The following is a 24,788-nucleotide window of genomic DNA, read 5'->3' as shown; positions in this document are numbered from 1 at the left end:
CACTGTCTAAAATATCCATACTCGTTACATTGTTTCCATAATATCTAATATCTAACTAACCCAAATGATTTTCTCATATAAAACTCATCATTTAATGTGGGAAAATAAACGAAAACAAGAGTTAGAATATAAACATGTGCTGTTAGATCTAGCTCAGCATGGGACCGAAGGGAGAGAAGGAAACAGGTCCAAAAGGGAGATGGTCTATCAAAGAGCAATGACCAAATAATGGAGCTTAAAAGACCTTAGGGATAGTTTCATTAAAGACCTCCAAAGGTTAGTCTTAAAATTCCTTAGACCTAGAATTTTAGGCAAGCTGGGACTGACCTTGAGGTGGGAACCCTACCCAAGCTTGAGGTGCTTGTCATTCTTGCTGACTAAGGTTCTTGATGTGCTTGTCGTGCTTGCTGACTAAGGTGCTTGAGATGCTTGTCATTCTTGCTAACTAAGGTTCTTGATGTGCTTGTTGTGCTTGCTGACTAAGGTGCTTGAGGTGCTTCATCACTAGGGTGCTTGAGGTGCTTGCATGCTTGATGATGATAGCCGTTTTTCGGCTTTCCATAATTGCCATAGTAAGCTACCTCACCCTATCAAATCACCCAAACATTTTGGTTATCCCTACCATTTCACTGTATATAGGTGTATGAGTTAGGGGACTTTCTCCATATTTTCTTAAAACCCTTAGCTCGCTAGTCACTGGGCTAGTTGAGCCATAAAACTAAAAAAAAATTAAAAAAATTAAAAATATTATGGTCCATTTGTGTGTGAATATTTCATTGTATATAGGGCCTAAATAAAAGGATTTTTCATAATTATTTTGGTATTTATTTAAATATTTCTACCTATGGTGTGTTATTTATGCTATGTACATTGACTCACCATTACCATATTTTTTAAAACCATTTTGCATACTCTTTATTCCATATAAAAATAATTTCATGCAAGATTCTCTTATTTTTGGTGTAACTCCATCCCAACAAAAATCCAAAAAAACTAGTTCTATTTATGTGTATATTTTTTCACTATTGTGATTTGTTCCTCCCTACATCTATTCTCTATTACTCTCATAAATTAGACCACAAAAAATATTCATCTTTTTATGGTAGACTTATAATGAGAGAGATTTATTTTGACCCCTTTATATTTTTTCCACCTATATTATTTATATTTGACATGTACATATTTTTTTTAGATCCCTCAATAATTGATTTTCTTAGTTGTACTATTCACTTATATTATGATCTCAACAATATCTTCAATTATAGACCTACCAAATAAGGTCAAGGGTATCTGGAATGCATGCATGCACCATGGGGGGCTCACTCTTGGAGGTATTCAAAAGAATCATCCAAAGAAGGACCTCACAAGGACTTTGTAGAAGAGTGTGAGTTGAATCCATGTGAGGATAATCTTCAAGAAGTGTTTAAGGATGTTGAAAAGCATTGGTATGACCCATGTATGTTAAGCATGGAGGAACCTATCATGCAAGAAGCCAAAGTTTTCACAAAATTAGACTGTAATCCATCAACCTTTGAGGTAGTACAATGTGAGGAGTTACAACCTTGCCAAAGGGGTGGCTTAGAAGGGGATGAAGAACATGGGAGAGTAGTAAAAAATAAAATCATAAAAGGAATTTGTCAGAAGGGTATAATTCTCTCCAATGGTGTTTTAGTGGGTGGCTCTTCATTCATGGGACAATCTCTTAGCAAGAAAATCCAAGCTTTTAAAGCCCCAATCATCTTCACATTGGGTTTTGCCTCTTCAAAGTCAACTTCTCCCCTCTTCACATATACCTTTCATCGAGGGCACCATACCTTCTTAAGTGGAAGAGGACATGAATACTTGGTGATGAACAGATGTTTCCAAACCTTCTATATTTGGTTCTTTGGTGTATGGAGGTCACACATTGTGATGCTTCTGGTCTTCATCATAGATGAAAAACTTTTTGATTGCTACATGTGGATATTTCATCAATCAGTACCAAAATCTATTCTCTTCCAATGTGTTGGAAGCAATAGAAACCTTCGTCTATTATCTACTTATGTGGTAAACTATTTGCAATATCTTCCAATAGTAGTTGGAAGCATGGATCAAGCTTTCCTAAATCATGAAGGTCATATAATTTTTGACTTGATGAGCCTACCCAGGTTAAATGAATTTTATGAGCTATAGTTCAGGAATTTGCTCATACAAGCTCTTGAAGATCGTAGCAGATGCATCAACTTTACACAGGAGAAAGAGCAACCAATCTTTTATATCAAATTCATAGTGATAGATGCAATGATGGACAAAAATAAAATATACAAGTTTCTTCAACCGAAATCAATAAGTGATTCCATACCGTACATCTCTCTTTGGGAAAGATATTTCAAGATCTTTGATCCTAGGGGGTGCTTATGGAAACTTTCTCAATGGAGGAGGTTTACTCAGTCACTTCATTACATCCTGCTATTGGCTCTGAGAACCTTTCATATCACACAAGGTTTTTTAATCATACAACAAAGGTTCTTCAAAGATGAGAGCAGACAAAGACAGACGTTACACAATCTACATGTTGTCTGGTCGGATAAATGGTACATGAATGTACCATTATATAAAGGGGGGGGCTAATGATAGCCGTTTTTTGGCTTTCCATAACTGCCATAGTAAGCTACCTTACCCTATCAAATCACTCAAATATTTTGGTTATCCCTACCATTTCATTGTATATAGGTGTGTGAGTTAGGGCACTTTCTCCATATTTTCTTAAAACCCTTAGCTAGCTAGTCACTGGGCTAGTTGAGCCATAAAACTAAAAAAATAAAAAAAATAAAAAATATTATGGCCCATTTGTGTGTAAATATTTCATTGTATATAGGGCCTAAATAAAAGGGTTTTTCATAATTATTTTCGTATTTATTTAAATATTTCTACTTATGGTGTGTTATTTATGCTATGTACATTGACTCACCATTACCATATTTTTTCTTACCATTTTGCATACTTTTTATTCCATATAAAAATAATTTCATGCAAGCTTCTCTTATTTTTGGTGTAACTCCATCCCAAAAAAATCCAAAAAAACTAGTTCTATTTATGTGTATATTTTTTCACTATTGTGATTTTTTCCTTCCTACATCTATTCTCTATTACTCTCATAAATTAGACCACAAAAAATATTCATCTTTTTATGGTAGACTTATAAGGAGAGAGATTTATTTTGACCCCTTTATATTTTTTCCACCTATATTATTTATATTTGACATGTACATATTTTTTTTAGACCCCTCAATATTTGATTTTCTTAGTTGTACTATTCTCTTATATTATGATCTCAACAATATCTTCAATTATAGACCTACCAAATAAGGTCAAGGGTATGTGGAATGCATGCATGCACCATGGGGGGCTCACTCTTGGAGGTATTCAAAAGAATCATCCAAAGAAGGACCTCACAAGGACTTTGTGCAGTGGAAAAAACAGTCGGTTTTGCTGAATTTTTAAAGATCACATTCTCCCCAAAATTGAAAAGGTGATACAAACAAAAGTTGTAGCTCGTGAGCGGAACTTTTACCTCAAATTTGTTCATATTTTTTTGAGCTACGAGCTGTGAGCTATGATTTTATTGGTGGACCCCAATTTGCTCATGCTATGCAGCCACACTCCCTCTTCCACTTTATCATTTTCCTCTTTCATACACACTCCTCCCTCTCCTTCCCACTCCCAAACCTGCAACTCCCATGTCCTAATTCACCCTCTTCACCATTGCCACATCTCTCACACCTCCATAGCCTTCATCCTCCATTTCTACACCCTATGTGTCCCCCTTTCTCTCTACATATATTTCCATATTACCATACTCTCTTTTGCTTTGTAAATAAATTCAAAAAATTAGCAAAAATCCAAGGATAACCTCTGCAAATGAAGGATTTTCTCATGAATTTTCCAAGGTTTGAAGATAACATAGCTTCATCAACACTCGCTACTTCGCCATGCTGACTGCTTCTTCTTCCGGTGCTGTAAAGAGGTGAATGTCAACTTCTCCAAAGCTTCAACCTCTCTTTACAAGCTCATCCCTTCTCTAACTTTTCTCATCATATATCTCACCATTTGGTGAATGATTTTGTAAATAGTTTTTAGTGATAATTACTAACTACTAACCACTAACCTTATTGTAAAATGCACCCTCTATTAGAGTGGGCACTTCCAAATTATTCACTCAATCCTCTCTCCTTTCATCCTCAATAATTCTCTTCCCTTGAGCCCACATCCATGTGACTCAAAGGACAAGAGAGACCCACCCTCATTAAAAATAAAATAAAATATGCATAATCTTTTATTCCTTCAAATAAACTTGATTAGGCCTAATCCTAATCGAGGCTTCTAAAACCTATAAATAGAGCCCTTCTCTCCCTTGTAAATCATCACTTGATCACACTACACCACACCATTCTCAACACATAACACACCACTCTTCGAGCATAGTTGTGTAGAGTGTGTGCATTGTGAGTGCTCTATTCCATCGCTACACATAGGTGCATGGAGAAGCTTGAAGTTAGTTATGTCATCTAGAAGAGTGGAGTGATACTATACTCTGCAATCACACTTGTAGCCTACTCTTGTCCATAAATAAGATTCATAGTTTTTGGTGCAATTGTATGCTGCAACTACGACTCTTCTCTCCAAATTGACATGATAAGTTGGCTCATCAGGTGGTTGAAGGTATATTGTCCTTGAAGTTTGTTGTGCCATTTAATGCTTGGTGGTTTGAGGGCTTGTTGAATTGTTTGCCAAAACTTTCAATTGTAAGAGGGTGCTCGGTGAGAGGGCTCCCGTGACCCTAAGACAATTTATGTATTGGCAACAAGGTCAAGTTTTGTGTTGTCCCTCTATTTCTCATCAAGATTTGTGTGCATCTAGTCTTTAAGGCTAAGAGTGAGTTGCTCAAGTTGATTTGTGCTCTTTACCTCTCTCTGGTGTGGTGAATGTTTGTGTTTGGTGTGTGTGGCTATCTTGCATTCCCCTCTCTTTGTGCATTTGAGTACAAGGAGATATCACATGTGTTCTAGTTCGCATCTACAACTAGGTGGTGCCCCTTTTCTTGTTTGGTTTCTGGCTGTGGGTTGTTGGTTTCTCTGATTGTGCTTGCCCCAGCCCCAATTGAGCAGCACGGGAGCCTCGAAGGGTGTTTAGAGGCAGCTTTTCTTGTTGCCCGCCCCGGACCGCCTCAAATTGGTGCCCCCACGGAGGACTGACTTTGTGCTTAGTGTTGTTGTATTGCATGAATTCTTGAATTTTAGCATAATCAAGAAGACTATATGAATCATGAAAACTTGTATGACCGAGTTTAATTTCAATGCAACAAAAATTGATCTAGAATATGGTTTGGATTAGCATAACATAAGAAAGGAAAAAAACATTTTTACATAAGAATCTAGAATTCATGTTAAAAGACCTTTCAAAACTTTGTGTAGTTAGTTGATGTCATGAGAGAAAATGATTGTTTGGAACTAATCTTTGTGTGTTTCTAGCATTGAGAGACTATGACACGCTATACCTTTGATGATATCCCAATCTTCTTCGGAAATCTAGAAGAAGATGTTGATGATTTTCTAGCTGATTTTAGAATGGTTTGTCGTATCCTTGGTGAAAGGGATGACATTGAAAAAGGGGATTTTCTATTGCTATGCCTTAGAGGCAACACTGAGGAATGGTTTTGGAGTATGTCTTCTCAGATTGAAGATGGGTATACCCAAATTTCCAAAGCTTTGAAGACGAGATTCTCTAAATTTCCAACAATGGAGAAAGCATGGGCTTCATTAGGGAGACTTCAATAACATGGTGAAGACTACTATGCTTATGAGGATATTTTTTCTCGTCAATGGGGAGGATATGGGTTTAGTTCTACATTTCTAGATTATGTAAAAATGTAGCAATTTATTTCGGGTTTGTCTCCTTTCTTAAAGACTAAGGTTACTTGTAGTGGACCCTCTACCTTTGAAGAAGCGGTCACTATTGCCCGAAGGAAGTTTCACAAGTACTTCTACATCAAAAATGGTTTCCATCATGCTGAAAGAACCAACCATCATGAAAGTGTTTCTATCAAGGATTCATCTCCTTTGCCATACTTGTCTCCTTCTACTCCGACAAATGTTGAAGAAGTTACTTACATGCCAACTGATTATTCAAGTGCTAAAGTGTGTGGCCAAGATTCAAATGTGGAATCTCTTTCTTCTACCTTTATCACGCCGCAGATCACAAGCATGCAAAAATCGACACAAGATATCTCAAATGGCATTGATGATTCAATAATGGATACATCCAACCTTTTGGCGGAGGATCAATTTCTAGTCCGAGCAGACGAAGCTTTTGTGCAACATGACTCTATGGAGAATAAAGACCTTGAAGGTAACCTTGATCTTATGGAATGTTCTGAGAGTGTATCTCGTCTAAAAGAAGAGAGTGAAGAAGAAGATGAAATCATAGGTGGGGAGATCATAAACCACATTGATCATAAAGAGATGATTGTGTACATGGAATGCCAACTCCAAAACAAAGTAGAAGAGTGTGAGTTGAATCCATGTGAGGATAATATTCAAGAAGTGTTTAAGGATGTTGAAAAGCATTGGTATGACCCATGTATGTTAAGCATGGAGGAACCTATCATGCAAGAAGCCAAAGTTTTCACAAAATTAGACTGTAATCCATCAACCTTTGAGGTAGTACAATGTGAGGAGTTACAACCTTGCCAAAGGGGTGGCTTAGAAGGGGATGAAGAACATGGGAGAGTAGTAAAAAATAAAATCATAAAAGGAATTTGTCAGAAGGGTATAATTCTCTCCAATGGTGTTTTAGTGGGTGGCTCTTCATTCATGGGACAATCTCTTAGCAAGAAAATCCAAGCTTTTGAAGCCCCAATCATCTTCACATTGGGTTTTGCCTCTTCAAAGTCAACTTCTCCCCTCTTCACATATACCTTTCATCGAGGGCACCATACCTTCTTAAGTGGAAGAGGACATGAATACTTGGTGATGAACAGATGTTTCCAAACCTTCTATATTTGGTTCTTTGGTGTATGGAGGTCACACATTGTGATGCTTCTGGTCTTCATCATAGATGAAAAACTTTTTGATTGCTACATGTGGATATTTCATCAATCAGTACCAAAATCTATTCTCTTCCAATGTGTTGGAAGCAATAGAAACCTTCGTCTATTATCTACTTATGTGGTAAACTATTTGCAATATCTTCCAATAGTAGTTGGAAGCATGGATCAAGCTTTCCTAAATCATGAAGGTCATATAATTTTTGACTTGATGAGCCTACCTAGGTTAAATGAATTTTATGAGCTATAGTTCAGGAATTTGCTCATACAAGCTCTTGAAGATCGTAGCAGATACATCAACTTTACACAGGAGAAAGAGCAACCAATCTTTTATATCACATTCATAGTGATAGATGCAATGATGGACAAAAATAAAATATACAAGTTTCTTCAACCGAAATCAATAAGTGATTCCATACCGTACATCTCTCTTTGGGAAAGATATTTCAAGATCTTTGATCCTAGGGGGTGCTTATGGAAACTTTCTCAATGGAGGAGGTTTACTCAGTCACTTCATTACATCCTGCTATTGGCTCTGAGAACCTTTCATATCACACAAGGTTTTTTAATCATACAACAAAGGTTCTTCAAAGATGAGAGCAGACAAAGACAGACGTTACACAATCTACATGTTGTCTGGTCGGATAAATGGTACATTAATGTACCATTATATAAAGGGGGGGGCTAATGATAGCCGTTTTTTGGCTTTCCATAATTGCCATAGTAAGCTACCTTACCCTATCAAATCACTCATACATTTTGGTTATCCCTACCATTTCATTGTATATAGGTGTGTGAGTTAGGGCACTTTCTCCATATTTTCTTAAAACCCTTAGCTAGCTAGTCACTGGGCTAGTTGAGCCATAAAACTAAAAAAATAAAAAAAATAAAAAATATTATGGCCCATTTGTGTGTAAATATTTCATTGTATATAGGGCCTAAATAAAAGGGTTTTTCATAATTATTTTCGTATTTATTTAAATATTTCTACTTATGGTGTGTTATTTATGCTATGTACATTGACTCACCATTACCATATTTTTTCTTACCATTTTGCATACTTTTTATTCCATATAAAAATAATTTCATGCAAGCTTCTCTTATTTTTGGTGTAACTCCATCCCAAAAAAATCCAAAAAAACTAGTTCTATTTATGTGTATATTTTTTCACTATTGTGATTTTTTCCTTCCTACATCTATTCTCTATTACTCTCATAAATTAGACCACAAAAAATATTCATCTTTTTATGGTAGACTTATAAGGAGAGAGATTTATTTTGACCCCTTTATATTTTTTCCACCTATATTATTTATATTTGACATGTACATATTTTTTTTAGACCCCTCAATATTTGATTTTCTTAGTTGTACTATTCTCTTATATTATGATCTCAACAATATCTTCAATTATAGACCTACCAAATAAGGTCAAGGGTATGTGGAATGCATGCATGCACCATGGGGGGCTCACTCTTGGAGGTATTCAAAAGAATCATCCAAAGAAGGACCTCACAAGGACTTTGTGCAGTGGAAAAAACAGTCGGTTTTGCTGAATTTTTAAAGATCACATTCTCCCCAAAATTGAAAAGGTGATACAAACAAAAGTTGTAGCTCGTGAGCGGAACTTTTACCTCAAATTTGTTCACATTTTTTTGAGCTACGAGCTGTGAGCTATGATTTTATTGGTGGACCCCAATTTGCTCATGCTATGCAGCCACACTCCCTCTTCCACTTTATCATTTTCCTCTTTCATACACACTCCTCCCTCTCCTTCCCACTCCCAAACCTGCAACTCCCATGTCCTAATTCACCCTCTTCACCATTGCCACATCTCGCACACCTCCATAGCCTTCATCCTCCATTTCTACACCCTATGTGTCCCCCTTTCTCTCTACATATATTTCCATATTACCATACTCTCTTTTGCTTTGTAAATAAATTCAAAAAATTAGCAAAAATCCAAGGATAACCTCTGCAAATGAAGGCTTTTCTCATGAATTTTCCAAGGTTTGAAGATAACATAGCTTCATCAACACTCGCTACTTCGCCATGCTGACTGCTTCTTCTTCCGGTGCTGTAAAGAGGTGAATGTCAACTTCTCCAAAGCTTCAACCTCTCTTTACAAGCTCATCCCTTCTCTAACTTTTCTCATCATATATCTCACCATTTGGTGAATGATTTTGTAAATAGTTTTTAGTGATAATTACTAACTACTAACCACTAACCTTATTGTAAAATGCACCCTCTATTAGAGTGGGCACTCCCAAATTATTCACTCAATCCTCTCTCCTTTCATCCTCAATAATTCTCTTCCCTTGAGCCCACATCCATGTGACTCAAAGGACAAGAGAGACCCACCCTCATTAAAAATAAAATAAAATATCCATAATCTTTTATTCCTTCAAATAAACTTGATTAGGCCTAATCCTAATCGAGGCTTCTAAAACCTATAAATAGAGCCCTTCTCTCCCTTGTAAATCATCACTTGATCACACTACACCACACCATTCTCAACACATAACACACCACTCTTCGAGCATAGTTGTGTAGAGTGTGTGCATTGTGAGTGCTCTATTCCATCGCTACACATAGGTGCATGGAGAAGCTTGAAGTTAGTTATGTCATCTAGAAGAGTGGAGTGATACTATACTCTGCAATCACACTTGTAGCCTACTCTTGTCCATAAATAAGATTCATAGTTTTTGGTGCAATTGTATGCTGCAACTACGACTCTTCTCTCCAAATTGACATGATAAGTTGGCTCATCAGGTGGTTGAAGGTATATTGTCCTTGAAGTTTGTTGTGCCATTTAATGCTTGGTGGTTTGAGGGCTTGTTGAATTGTTTGCCAAAACTTTCAATTGTAAGAGGGTGCTCGGTGAGAGGGCTCCCGTGACCCTAAGACAATTTATGTATTGGCAACAAGGTCAAGTTTTGTGTTGTCCCTCTATTTCTCATCAAGATTTGTGTGCATCTAGTCTTTAAGGCTAAGAGTGAGTTGCTCAAGTTGATTTTTGCTCTTTACCTCTCTCTGGAGTGGTGAATGTTTGTGTTTGGTGTGTGTGGCTATCTTGCATTCCCCTCTCTTTGTGCGTTTGAGTACAAGGAGATATAACGTGCGTCCTCGTTCGCATCTACAACTAGGTGGTGCCCCTTTTCTTGTTTGGTTTCTGGCTGTGGGTTGTTGTTGTCTCTGATTGTGCTTGTCCCAGCCCCAATTGAGCATCATGGGAGCCTCGAAGGGTGTTTAGAGGCCGCTCTTGTTATTGCCCGCCCCGGACCGCCTCAATGACTAAGATGGTTGAGGGGATTCATGACTAAGGTGCTTAAAGGGTGAGGTGTTCCAAAGTCAACCTAGATGCATACACAAAGGGGGGCGAGCCCTAAAATTAGGGACATGAGAGAGAACACATACACTCACTCAAGGCAAGCCCAAGGCAAAAGAGGCAACAAGGAAACATGTCAATCTCCTTCCCATGTTTCCCTCATAAGGTTACTAAAGCCTATTTGTTGGCCTCTAAAGGGGTCCAATGAGAATTTAGTTTGTTTAATTAATTTTCAAGCATTATTCAAGTCCTCTCTCTCTAAGGGATAAGATGGCCTAATGCTACCATTGCTACTTGATATGCACAAAGAGTTTGATTGGCCATGCTTGAGGAGGTCCAATCATTTTCATGCATGAGCTAGAAGAGTGGGCTGACCCAAGCAAGGAGGGGGTGTGCTTTGTCATATACCATCTCTCACACACTCACACACACACACACACACACTCTAATTCTCATATTGTGTTTTTAAAGAAATCCATCACCTTCTCCAAGCTTGAGAAGTGAAGAGTCTATGCCAACAACTCTTGGCTATGGAATGCAAATCCAACCAAGAGCCATGCTCCAAAGTGTAAGCTTGCCATCTTCTTCATCTCCATTACTATGATGTTATGCTATGCTAAGCAACAAGAGTAATAACAAGTGAGGAGTCTATTTATTTCTTGTATGTTACTTCTTCTTTCTCTTCCCTTCCCTCACTCTCTGCTAGCTCTTTCCACCTTTGAAGGTGTTTGAGCTCTTGGGATTGAGACGGGGGATATGTTAATGCTTTTGAAATTTAATTAATGGAATGATTTTGGCGTATGAAGTCTACCATCTTCATTAAATCAACGAGGTGTCTAGGAGCACAAGCTTGTATTATACCCTCTCTTTATGGGGGAATCTATAATACAAAATCCTTTTGAAGGGGGATCGACTCCACATAAATCTGGTCCTCAACTGTTGTCAATTTCTCTAATCTTTTCTCTCTCTCTCTCTCTCTCTCTTTTACAAGTATTGTTGATGTTAAGCTAATTAGGTGTAATGTTCATCTTGCTACCTTTAATCCATTACTATTTTTATCGTCTTTAAGAACTCTCTTAAAGGAAACGCTCAGTATTGTTATTGCAATTTTCACTATAGTCATTGTCATAACCATATCCAAAAGAAGATTCTCTCCGATAATAGAAGAGGAGGAATCTAATGAATGAGAAAGAAACGAATCTTTGAATTCCTCTAAAGATGTGGCTCCACAAAGACAGTGGTATTGACGATCCCCAACTCCTACCAAGAGGAAAAGATGATCCTATAGTCCTTCTCCTCATCACTTTGAAAGGGAAGAGAGGAAACAAAGGAACAAAAAGGAGAGAAAGAGGTCACCCTCTTCTCCTTCTTCGTCATCTTCCTCCTCTTTTGATGAAAGCAATGGCTATTCTCTTAAAGAATACAAGCGAAGAGAACATCGCAAATCCTATGCTGCTTGGAAAAGGTCCTACAAGCTTAAGAAGTTCAAAGAGGGAGGAAAGAGTATCTCTTTTCTCACCTATGATGGCACCTTTGGTGCTACAAACAAAGTTTTGGCCTTCATCCAACAATTTGATGCAGCCTTTGGAGACAAGGGCTTCACAGAGTCCTCTAAGATACATCATGTATCTATGCACTTTCAAAAATCTTCTTGACAATGGTGGGCTAGCCTTCATGGCCATGGAAAAGCTCCAAAGACATGGAAAACTCTACGAGTTTCCATCATGAATTGATTCCTTGCAAGTGACACCAAAGATAAAGTGCTCATCAAATGGAGGAGTTTAAAGTTACTCTCCAACAAATCTATCCACAAATATGTGGACAAGTTTTGTGATTTACATCTCAAAGCTACATTCTATCAAAAGATAGACTTTCCTGAGCAAAAGCAACAATTTTTTGCAGGATTATCTGAAGAAATGGCTGAGTATGTAAAATCGCAACGGCTTAGTACTATTACCGAAGTCATCCACCAGACTATGGTTGCTTCTCGCATTAATTTCCAACAAGGTGCTAAAAGTAATGCCAAGCCCATGGAAAACAAAGAACGAAATAATTCAAGAGGGAAGAACAAAATCTCAAAACTCTTCCCAAGGTAACTCCAACAACAACAACAACAAGACCAAGGAGAAGGGAGTTTACAAAGGTAAAAATAAACTCTCTCCTAAAGAGCTAGAGGCTTTTCAAAAGGATAAAAAATGTTTCAAGTGTGGGGAGAAAGGGCATGGTTACCGTTCTTGCCCCAAAAGAAATGCACGCAATGAGACTCCTGGAGCTTTCATGGTCGAAGCTCCAAAAGAGAATTCTCATTGCAAAGGGTCATCCCTTTCCTATGCTTGGGGAAAGATGAGGGAGCATGATGCCTTCATCCTTTTTGACCCTAGCTCTACTCACAACTTCATATCAACGGAGTTAGCCACTAAGCTCGGCATTCAAGCTTTTGAGATGGGAGATATTACTTCCTTGATTGGGAAATTGAGGCTTCATGTCCAAAGCTACTCGACATAGAAGAATTTTTCATCTCCCCTCTCCAACATGAGGATGTTATCCTAGGGGCACCATGGTTCAATCGCATGGCTTCCAACATGAAGTTCCCTGAAAGGAGAGTTTATTTCACCTACGCGGAAAAGAAAATATATATAGATGCCAATGAGTCGGGTCATACTATACCTCTTGTAAATTCATCTACTTTTGATAAGTCAATGAAAAGCTCAGTTTTTTCGTATATGAATTTTTTCAAAGAGTCCATAAATGATGCTAATGTTTACCAAAACAAAGTGGTAGGAATCAAGAAGAATTAGAGTTGTCTAATTTTCTGAAGAGATTCCAAGATGTTTTTATTGATGACATCCTATGGAGTTATCTCCAAAATGAGGGAATGATTACCATAGAATAGAGATTCTACCTGGGAGGTCACCGCCTAATAAGCCTCTTTATAGAGTTTCTCAAGCTCAACAAGAGGAGATTATGAGGCAAGTGCATGAACTGGTAGATAAGGGGATGGTGAGGCCTAGTTCCTCTCCCTTTTTTTCACCAGCCCTACTAGTGCAAAAGAAAGACAACACAAATTGTATATGTGTGAGTATAGAACACTAAACCGAATCTCTATCAAAAATAGATATCCAGTACCGTGGGTATAAGATCTGTTTGATAAGCTACAAGGCTCTACCTACTTCAGTAGGATTGACCTAAAAAGTGGCTATCATCAAATAAGGATAGTGAATGAAGATATTGTAACGACTGCTTTTTGCACAACATTTGGTCTTTATGAATATCTTGTCATGCCTTTTGGCTTGACAAATGCTCCAGCCACATTCAATCATCTAATGGAGAAAATTTTTAGGCTCTACTGCAAGTTCACTGGAGCATTCTTTGATGATATCATCATCTACTCCAATTCTCTCGAGGAGCATAAGCAACATCTCCATGCAACCTTTCAAGCTTTGAGGGAGAATAAACTTCTCATTAACCAAAGAAGAGTGAATTTTTCCTTCAAGAGATTCGGTACTTACGTCACATTATCTCTCAAGATGGTATCTATATGGATCCATCAAAGTTAGAGGTAATAAAAGGATGGCCTAACCCAAGGAATCTACATGAGCTACAAAGCTTTATTGGTATGTACACATACTATAGACGCTTTATAGAAAAATTCTCCAAAAAATAGCAGGACCATTACATGACTTAACAAAAAAGAATGTTAAGTATGCATGGACTACTAAAGAGTATAATGCTTTTGATAAACTTAAAGAAAAGCTTACCTCCCAACCAATGCTTACACTATCGGACCTCTCAAAACCATTTGAGGTCCAATGTGACGCTTGTGGAGATTGCCTTGGAGCAACAGTCTTGCTCCAAGAAGGGCATATCATATCATATGAAATTTGAAGACTCAATACCAATGAACGAATGTTGGGCACATATAAAAAAGAGCTACTAGCTGTTCTACATGCTCTAGAAACATGGAAGCACTATCTATTGGGGACTCCATTAATCTTATGGACCGACCACCAAAGTCTCAAGTACTTTATGACGCAAACCAATCTATCCAACAAACAAATGAGGTGGGAAAATTTCCTTTCACAATTCAATTTTCATATTGCTCATATTTTTGGTAAGCATAATCAAGTAGCCGATGCATTGTCATGATGACCAAGGATAAATGTGGTGTCTATAACAACTCATAATGATCTATCTTCTATGATAGATGAGTATGCTACTTACCTTGATTTTAAGGACATAACGTAAGCCCTTGATGTTAGGAAATAGAACGTAGCTAAATAGATATTTGAGTAGCTTACTTAATGGAGAGAGACAAATTTTCACACACACGAGATTATAGAGGAGAGAGAGAGAGAGAGAGAGAGAGAGAGAGAGAGAGAGAGAGAGAGAGAGAGAGAGAGAGAGAGATCACACAATATGCGTGGTTCACGCAATGTGGACTACATCCACGAGAAAGCAGCCACTCAATGGCTTCAAACAAGAAATAGGTTACAAAGAGATTATACCCTTAACAGAGTTCACGCCTTGCTTCACTCTCACCACCTCACACCCACCTTGTTGCATCGACTTCACACTCCAAAATGTGTGTGGAAATTGCCTCTTTTTATAGGCCAAAAAGGCTTCGCTCTTTCATGAGAGGCAGATGTGTGTAGCCGCCCTTGTGTAGAGAAGTCCAATTTGACTCTCCAATCCGCCCATGTGTGGCCGCCCTTGAGAATACAAGTCCATCTTTGAAATCGGCCACTGGCCACCGGTCATTGACTTTCGACACCAGCCAAGTGACCAAACGATCGACCGTTTTCCGACCACTTTTCGGCCTCCGTCCGGCCATAATATTCCAGCGAAAATAAATATTCCGGCAAAGCATGACTAAACATGAAAATTTTGGTTCCCGGTGAGTGATTTTTCTTCACACAGGATGGCTTCTCCTCATAACGGGGGCCTTATAAATGTACGTTTTTAATACAAAAAATTATAAGGGGTAAATCAGGCTCCATACTTAACAGTCTCCCACTTGGAGACTGATTTCCACAGCAAAATTGTGACTGCTTTCCATCTAGGCTTCTTATCCTTTAATGTCGATTGAAGATGAGAAGAAGCTCAACTTCTCCTTGTTGACTACCTTTGTAAACATGTCTGCATGATTTTCACTTGTATGCACCTTTCCTAGATTTAGCTATCCCTATTCCAAAAGTGTGCGATGAAGTGATATATCACCTCAATTTGCTTTGTCCTTGAATGAAAGATTGAGTTCTTTGGAAGATGGATAGCACTTTGGCTATCACTATACAAGACACAATTGTTTTGTTTGAATCCAAGCTCTTCTAAGAATCTGTGAAGCCACATAATTTCTTTGCTTGCCTCCATCATTGCTATGTACTCTGCTTCCATGGTAAAAAATGAGACCACTTTCTGTAGCTTTGAAACCCAGCTTACATGATGTGCCCCCACCCATGAAGACGTAGCCAATAGTGCTCCTTTGAGTATTTTTGTCACCTGCCATATTTGCATCAGCATATCCTTGAAGAAGAATATCAGTTCCTTTAAAATAAAAAGCATTCGTTGTTATTCCTTTCAGATACCTAAGTATCCACTTCACAGCTTTTCAGTGCTCTTTACCTAGGTTGTCCACATGAACCTACTTACAACTCCCACTGCATGTGCAATGTTTGTCCTTGTCCAGACCTTAGTATACATAAGAGAACCTACCATTGCAGCATATGGAACTTTAGACATATAGGCTATCTCCTCTTATGTGTTTGGACACATATCCTTGGTTAGTTTAGAGTGACTAGCCAAAGGTATAGAAACTGTTTTTGCATTTTGCATTGCAAACCTTTCTAGTACCTTCTTGATGTAATCCTCTTAAGATAGCTTTATTGTCTTCTTCATCATGTCCCTTGATATCTTCATACCAAGTATCTTCTTTGCAACATCTAAATCTTTCATTGGAAAGGATTTAGACAGATCCTCTTTTGGGTCTTTGATGTCCTACATGTTAGCACTTGCAATCAACATGTCATCAACATACAAATTAGGATGATAAACTTCCCATCTCCCAAATTCTTCGTATAAATGCAATGATCTAGTTGCATCTTTTGAATCCATGATCCAACATCCATCGATTGAACTTCAAGTACAATTGTCTTGATGCTTGTTTTAAACCATACAAGCTCTTCTTTAATCTGCCAACCATTTTCTCATTACCCCTTACTTCATACCTCTTTGGTTGAAGCATGTAAATTTCCTACTCTTAGTCACCATGAGGGAATGCCATATTTACATCCATTTTCTCCAGATTTAAATCATGAGCAGCCACAAGTCTTAAGACAAGCCTAATTGAGTTCATTTTACAACAAGAGAAAATATTCATTGAAGTCAATACCTTTCTTTTGAGAAAACCCTTTTACCACAAGCCTAGACTTGTACCTTTTCTTCCCGCCTTCTTCTTCCTTCAGCTTGTACACCCATTTGTTCTGAAGTGCCCACTTACCTTTAGGCAACTCAACCAACTCCCATATTTGGTTGCGATGTAATGAGTCCATATCCACTTTCATGCTCTTTATCCATTTTTCTTTGAGGATTCGTGTTGCATAGCTTCCTCATATGATTCCGGCTCTCCAAAATCTGAGATTAAGAGATGGTTGAAGGAAGGAATAAACCTTTTTGGAGGTCTACTTGCTTACTTGTGTACTGTCAACACGCAATCTTCAACTTGTTCAATAGCTACAGAAGTCGACAGTGCGGTGTGGCACTATTGGCTTGGGCATATGAGTGCCAAAGGAATGCAAATCCTTCAATCAAAGAAGCTTCTACCAGGTTTGAAAGAAGTGGACTTAGAGTTCTATAAAGATTGTGTTTATGGTAAACAAAAGAGGGTAAAATTTCAAAAATCAAGAAATGAAAGAAAAAATAAAAAACTTGAGTTGGTTCATTCTGATGTTTGGGGTCCTGCAAGTACACCATCACTTGGTGGCTCATTGTACTATGTCACAGTCATAGATGATGTGACTAGGAAAACATGGGTTTATGTAATGAAGAATAAGTTCGATGTGTTTTCCATATTTCAAAGGTGGAAAGCCTTTGTGGAGAATGAAACAGGTACCAAGGTTAAATGGCTCATGTCCGACAATGGAGGTGAATATTGCAGCAAAGCTTTTGAAAGATTTTGTGATAGCAATGGCCTTCAGAGGCAAAAGACAACCTCAAGGATACCTCAACAAAATGGGATTTTGGAAAGAACGAACAAGACAATCATGGAGGGAGTATGAATCATGCTGCTACATGCAGGCCTATAGCTTGAGCTTTGGGCAGAAGCAGTAAGTATGTCTGTGTACTTAATCAATCGATCACCCTCAATGGAATTGGATGGTGGAGTTCTAGAGGAGGCGTGGACAAGTAAACCGGTAAAGTATTCATTTCTCAAAGTGTTTGGGTGTGAGACTTTCATGCACATAGATAGAAGCCTAAGGTCAAAGCTAGATGCAAAGTCCAAAAAGTGTTTCTTCATCGGCTGTGGAGAAGGTGATTTTGGGTATCATCTATGGAATCTTGAAGATGGTAAAATATTTAGGAGTAGGGATGTAATTTTTAATGAACAAAATATGTAAAAAAAGATTACTTGGAAAGAAAACAAACAAAGAAAACAGGAGATGAGTACAAGGAGCTTGAGGACGGTGAAGACTCAATGACTGCAAACGATGACAATGTGCAAAAACGTCAACCAAATGAGGAGCCTCAACCTATTCCCCAAAGATCTACAAGTGTTGGCTTGTTGTCTTGAGACTCTGACTCCTTCTTCTTCTTGGACCAGCAATCCTTCTTCTTGGATGAGCAATCCTTCTTGACATGGCCCTTCTTGCTGCAGTTCCAACATTCAAAAATTGATTTTGTGCGTGATTTGCTCTGCCTTAAGCGATCATGACCCTTTTGGTTTTTGAACCTCTGCTTAGGCCTTCCTCTTGTTTTCACTGACAGTGCAACACTCTTTGATTCTCGTATGCTTCTCCTTCCCATTTCCTCGCTTAGGTGAACACCCACAACATCATCAAACTTAAGAGCATTTGTGCTAGAGATAGAATTACTTACAACCATCACAAGGTTGTCCCAACTATTCGGTAGAGACGATAGTATAAGGAGACCTCGCACTTAGTCGTCGAAATTGATTTTCACCGATTAAAGTTGTCTTATGTTGGTGTTAAAGTCATTTAGGTGTTCTGCAACTGAACCATTCTCTACCATCTTTAGATTGAACAAGCACTTTATGAGAAATACCTTATTGTATGCCGATGGCTTCTCGTAGAGTCCGTCAAGTGACTTCATCAAGTCCTTCGTGGTCTTCATGTCCGAAACATTGAAGGCCACCGTTGACGCCAAGCTTAGCCGGATTGTTCACAGTGCCTTTCGGTCAAGGACAATCCATGATTTATCTACCATCATTGCGGGATTCTTTGCAAGACCATGTAGTGGAAAATAAAGGTCCTTCTGGTAGAGATAGTCTTCAATCTGCATCTTCCAATGTTGATAGTTCTTGTTGTTGAACTTCTCAATCTTGAACTTCCCTTCCTCCACCATTACTCCCACTCAATTCAAGAACTCCTTTCATTGAGATACTTTAGCTACAAGCAGACCTTGCTCTGATACCAGTTGTTAGGAAATAGGATGCAGCTAAATAGATATTTGAGTAAACTTACTTAATGGAGAGAAAAATAATTTCACACACGCAAGATTAAAGTAGAGAGAGATAGAGAGAGCACACACAATATACATGGTTCACCCAATGTGGGGTACATCCATGGGAAAGTAGCCACTCAATGGCTTTAGTACTTCAAACAAGAAGTAGGTGACAAAGGGATTATACCCTTAATACAGCTCCCGCCTTGGTTCACTCTCACCACCTCACACCCACCTTGTTGCATCAACTTCACACTCCAAAATGTGTGTAGGAATGGCCTCCTGTTATAGGCCAAAAGAGCTTCCCTCTCTCATGAGAGGCAGTCATGTGTAGTTTCCCTTGTGTAGAGAAGTCCAATTTGGACTCTCCAATCCACCCATGTGTGGAAACCCTTGAGAAGACAAGTCCGTCTTTGAAATCGGCCATCGGCCATTGATTTCCGACCATCGACCAACCGGCAAAACGACTGACCGTTTTTCAACCACTTTCCAACTGCCGTCTGGCCATAATATTTTGGCAAAAAGGAATATTCCAACGAAGCAAGACTGGCCATGAAAATTTTGGTTTCTGATGAGTGATTTTTCTCCACAAGCGATGGCTTCTCCTCATAACCGGGGCCTTACAAATGTGCATTTTTAATACAAAAAATTACAAGGGGTAGATCAGGCTCCATCCTTAACACTTGCCTTAGGGAAGAAAAAGGAATCATTCACCTTGCAGGATGGTTATCTTCTCCATGGAAATAGGCTACGTGTTACTCACTCCCTTCGTGTGAAAGTGATGTATGAATCCCATGCTCCTCCCTATGCTGGATATAGAATGATTCAACTTACTCTTCAAGGAGTAGAGAGGTATTTTTATTGGGCTACCATGAAAGTGGACATACAAGAGTATGTTTCAAAATGTGGGGTATGCCAAAAGACAAAGTATGACTAGAGGGAAGCAACTTGGATAACTTTAGCCATTGCCAATCCCTAATTTTCCATGGGGGAGTATATCCATGGATTTTATCTTTGGATTACCTAAGTCTATCCATGGGAATATGGGAATATTGACAATAGTCTCGACAAGTTTCGCAAGCAAGCACACTTTATTCCTGTCAAAAGATTATTAAAACACACCAAATGGCAACCATCTTCATATCCTACATTTTCAAACACCATATTTTTTCAACATCCATCGTGTCAGATAGAGATCCTAGAATGATCAGTAATTTTTGGAAAGGTCTCTTTGAAAATCTAGGTACAAGGTTGAATTTCCCTTCAGCCTATCATCCACAAACGGATGGCCAAAATGAGATAGTTAGCCTTAATGATTCTTGATCTACTAAAGACTTATGTTACAGAAGTAGATCAACGCTCCAATGGGAGAAGTATCTACCACTTGTAGAGTATGCGTTGTCGTGCTGTGACACGTACATAGTGGGAACGCATGCTACAAGATCTATCTTGTAACTTTTTAGATACATAATTATCTTTCCTATAATGTTCATATGCATATTTAAGTATAATAATAAGCCTTCTATCTCATCCTATTATTTTTCTCAAGGGTAACCTATCCTTACTTTACCATCATAAAATACTATGGGAAAAGCTCAATAGCTCCGTCTCTTTAACTTGGGGCAAAAAGCATTGATTTTTTATTTCTACTATCTCATTATCATCTCACACCCTAGCTAGATCCTATATCTAGGGTAAACTCCAATATATATATATTCTATGTTTTTTTATACTTTTCTTATATTTCTTTTTAAATAGCTACTAGGAGGGAATCAAATCCTAGTGGGACACTAGGTGGCATGATTTCAAAGATACACTTATTTTAATGCATTATTGCAAGCATGACTACAAAAATTTGTTAAGGAGAAATGTCATGCTTTCATATGGCATGAGGTGTCCTTTGGAATTAAATGAAAGTCTAGGCTACGGGGACCACCGAAAGACTTTTGCTGCCAGAAATGGACCCTATTTTGATGAATTTTTTACACAAGGTTACAATCCAATTGGAAAATGATTTTAAAATGAAAATCATAGCTAATGAGCTGAAGTTTTTGCCCATATTTTTACTTTTTTATTTGGAGCCACGGTTAAGGAGATATGATCAAAATACTGGACCCCAGTCTGCGCACATCATTTTGAGATATCGAGCTCTACACCTTGAGCTAGCATCCACTACGGGTCTTGGTTGCTTACGACATTTACTCACTGGCGCGTTAGGTGACCGACACGGAGGATCTCTGCCAGTGATTCTACAGCTGGACTACACTTATAGTGCCAGCCTAGTACGCTTCTAGCGAGTTCACACTTAGTGACCGCATTTACATATGTGCTACTTTTCAGCTTTAGCACTTAGTCATTTTGTACTCTCTTTTCTGTGAAGAAGAAGAAGAATCTTTCCACCTCTGTGTGTTTTGTGCTTGTCTTGTGTAGCTCTCTTGCATCCTAATTCTTTACATGGTATCAGAGCCTGATGTAGACAAGAGAGGCTAAGAGAGCAAGAGAATCACAATCCCTTCGTTCACAATCCACGACAAGTTTCTGAATAGGTCTCCAAAAGTGCAGTACACAGAGATTTACTGTACAAGTACAGTGGTTGTATGTACGCTTGATTGTGGACACTCGTTGAGTGTAGAAAGCGTTGCAGGTACCACGATAGCACGTTCAACATATTTGCAGGTTTTTGCAGATTGCAACTATTTTGTCTTAGTGCTTCAAGATGTCTGACGGTTTCAGTCAGATTGTTACTGAGAAGCTTGAGAAAAATAACTACCCTGCATGGAAGTTCAGAATAACAAATTTCCTAAAAGGAAAAGGTTATTGGGACTATGTAGAAGGAGACAATGAAAAGGAACCAGAGATTCCCGAGGAAAATGCTACAGCAGAACAAAGGAAAGCTTTGAGGGACTGACAACGAGGCCAGAGCAAAGTGATGTATTGGCTTTCTATGAGCATCACAGATGGCATGATGGGCTATCTACAGGATGCTGAAACCCCCGCCATTGCATGGAAAAACTTAGGCAGAGTGTTCGAGGTGAACACCAAGGCCAGGAAGCTTCAACTAAAGTCGGAGCTAAATCAAGTTAAGAGGAACAACCTCTACATCAATGATTATGCTTTGAAGATCAAGAGTATCATCGATGCTCTTGGATCTATTAAAGTCTAAGTGGAAGACGATGACATTGTCTGTGCATGCTTGGATGGTCTAGGAGATGAGTATGTACATTTCAGGTCTTCCATGAATACAAGAGACGACATCCCCGTGTTCCAAGATTTGATTTCTATGCTTATTCTTGAGGAGAAGAACCTTGACACATCTTCTTCTCATGGAATAAATAATTCTGAACAGGCCTTCTATTCTAACTCCAACAGAGGTAGAGGTAGAGGTCGTGGTCGAGGCCCAAGAGGTTGCAGGGGCCAATTTCAAGAAGTTCAATCAAATCAAAACAATACAAGTGGCAGGGGAAACCAGTCTCAAGGCAGGGGGAGTCAAAGAGGTCGTGGTGCAGGATCAAGCAGGCAGCAACATACTGCAGATAGTAGAGAATGTTGGACTTGTGGTGAAAGAGGTCACATGTCATGTGACTGTCCAAACGGAAAAGCAAGTGGAAAGAGAGAACATGGAAACTATGAGTCTACTAGCAGAGATGTAGATGACAACAAAAACGAGCGCATGTTTGTTATGCAGCATGTAATGAATACAATGACTGCAGAGAATTCCACCCAAGATGATGTTTGGTATGTGGATTCAAGTGCTTCTAATCACATGACGTCTCGTGGAGAGTGGTTTAGAGATATGCGCAAACCAGATGTGTCAGGCTATGTGCAGACAAGAGATGACACATCTCACCCCATTGCTCATGTAGGGGACATACCTCTAAATACGAAGAATGGGAAATCAAAGTACTTAGCAGATGTACTTCATGTCCCAAACATTACAAAGAATCTTGTTTCTGTTGGACAAATGGTTGAGCAGGGTTTGCAGGTTCGCTTCAATCCAAATCCCTGTTATGTAGAAGATTTCCAGAATGGCTGTAAGCTGATCACAGAGGGAAAATGTGTGGGCAGAATGTTTACGCTGAATGTAGACATGCCTGAGGTAAAGGCTGCATTATTTGCACAGGACACAGATGTTGTGGCTGATGTTGACATTTGGCACAAACGCATTGGCCATGTCAATGAGCAGAGATTGCGCAGCATGCAATCAAAACAGATTGTAAAAGGTTTGCCCAAATTCGAGGTGGATGGTATGCATAAAGTGTGTGCAGCATGCAAGTTTGGAAAACAGTCAAAGGGCTCATTTCCACATGAGCGCAATGTATGTAAAAAGCCACTTGAGGTGTTGCACACAGATGTTTGGGGTCCAACCGACACTGCAAGTATACATGGTTGCAAGTACTATGTCTCTTTCATTGATGACCATACAAGGAAAGTATGGGTCTACTTTATGCGTAACAAAAGTGAAGTGTTTGGTCACTTTCAGGACTTCAAAGTCATGATTGAGAAGGAGACACATATGCAAATCAAGACATTGAGGTCAGATGGAGGGGGAGAGTACTTCTCCAATGATTTTTCAGATTTTTTGCGAATGCATGGTATACGCAGGCAGTTTACATGCAGATATACTCCACAGCAGAATGGGGTCGCAAAAAGGAAAAATAGGCACATTGCAGAGGTTGCACGTGCATTGATGAATGAGAAGAACATGCCTCATCATTTCTGGGCTGAAGCTGTAAATACAGCTGTGTACATTATGAACAGGACACCTACAGCTGCGGTGCATGATGTAACACCTGAGGAAAAGTTTACATGTACAAAGCTTGATTTGGCACACTTGAAAGTGTTTGGCTGCATAGCTTACGTGCATGTACCAGATGAGTTGCGTAGGAAACTGGATCCTAAAGTAGAGAAATGTATTCTTGTGGGATATTCCCTTGAACAAAAGGGGTACAGGTGCTACAATCCTACTACACGAGAATTACGAGTGAGCAGAGATGTAGTTGATGAGATGAGCAGCTGGTACAGTAATGCACATGGCACTATTGGGGCTGATGTAAAAGATGATGTGGTTGTACAAAATGTGAGGCCACAGTCACAGGTTTTGAGTGGACCACAAGAGTCCTCTTCTTGTGGCTCTGTTGAGAAGCCATGGAATGGTAGACTACGTACACGGGTTACTCCACCAGCAGGTACAGGAAACGTATCACGAAAAGGAAAGGAAAAGGTTGATGAACCTCCCTTTATGGCTGATGCATCATCAGGTTTTTCACATGTAGACATGGATTCAGATGGTTCTGAACAAAGTCTTGATGAGGAATTTGGAATTCCAGCTGTCAGGACACCTGGTGTAAGGAAAGTACAAGAAGATGCTAGAGGGCAAAGGAGTGACCCAGACCACGCAGATCTAATAGAGTCAAAAATCGAGTTCATAAATTGACTTATGATGGGTATCTAGCGCATCACCAAGCCTACATGGCTAAGGTGATACAGGATGTGGAGCCCACATGTTTTGAGGATGCAGTTGGAAATGTGCATTGGGATGATGCAATGAATGAAGAGATGACTGCATTGGAAGCAAACGACCCATGGGAGTTGGTGCCATTGCCAAGTGGCAAGAAAGCTATTGGCTATAAATGGGTGTATAAAACCAAGCATAAGGCTGATGGTAACATTGAGCGTCACAAGGCAAGGCTGGTCGCAAAGGGTTAT

Source organism: Adiantum capillus-veneris, chromosome 15 (assembly GCF_014529385.1).
Source record: "Adiantum capillus-veneris isolate H3 chromosome 15, ASM1452938v2, whole genome shotgun sequence".
In the NCBI taxonomy this organism is placed as follows: Eukaryota; Viridiplantae; Streptophyta; class Polypodiopsida; order Polypodiales; family Pteridaceae; genus Adiantum; species Adiantum capillus-veneris.
This window is presented reverse-complemented; position numbering follows the sequence as displayed.